Here is a 446-nt window from a genome sequence, read left to right on the forward strand (position 1 = left end):
TTGAACGAAGGAGGAGTTCCCTGCGGCCCACCCATGCTCAGAAACAGGCAGGAGGACGTAATGAAGCCACAAAGGGACGAGCGGAGCTGATGATCTCGCCCATCAGGTAGGCCAGGCACTGGAAAACCACAGCGCAATGGGGTGCCAGCCCTCGTTCTGTGTTCTCATACGGGCGTTTTAGACTCTTACTCTGCCCATCCTTTTCAGCGCTTACCTTCATTTTTGAGCAGTTTACATAGGGGTGACTGCGCCGAGTTGTATGACACCCGGGGATGTTACTTGTTAAAAAAACCCACCCACAGGCTAAGGTGAATGCCACTGCCAGGGTGGGCTCTTACCCCACCCAGGGGGGACACCACAATTTCACCTTTTGACATAAAAATGAACAGCTGTTGGGTGACGAGGCCCCTGGAAGCTGCACCGCGGGGCCTCTTTGGGTTTAGCTG

This window comes from Eurypyga helias, unplaced genomic scaffold (genome assembly GCF_000690775.1).
Source record: "Eurypyga helias isolate BGI_N326 unplaced genomic scaffold, ASM69077v1 scaffold4405, whole genome shotgun sequence".
Classification (NCBI taxonomy): Eukaryota; Metazoa; Chordata; class Aves; order Eurypygiformes; family Eurypygidae; genus Eurypyga; species Eurypyga helias.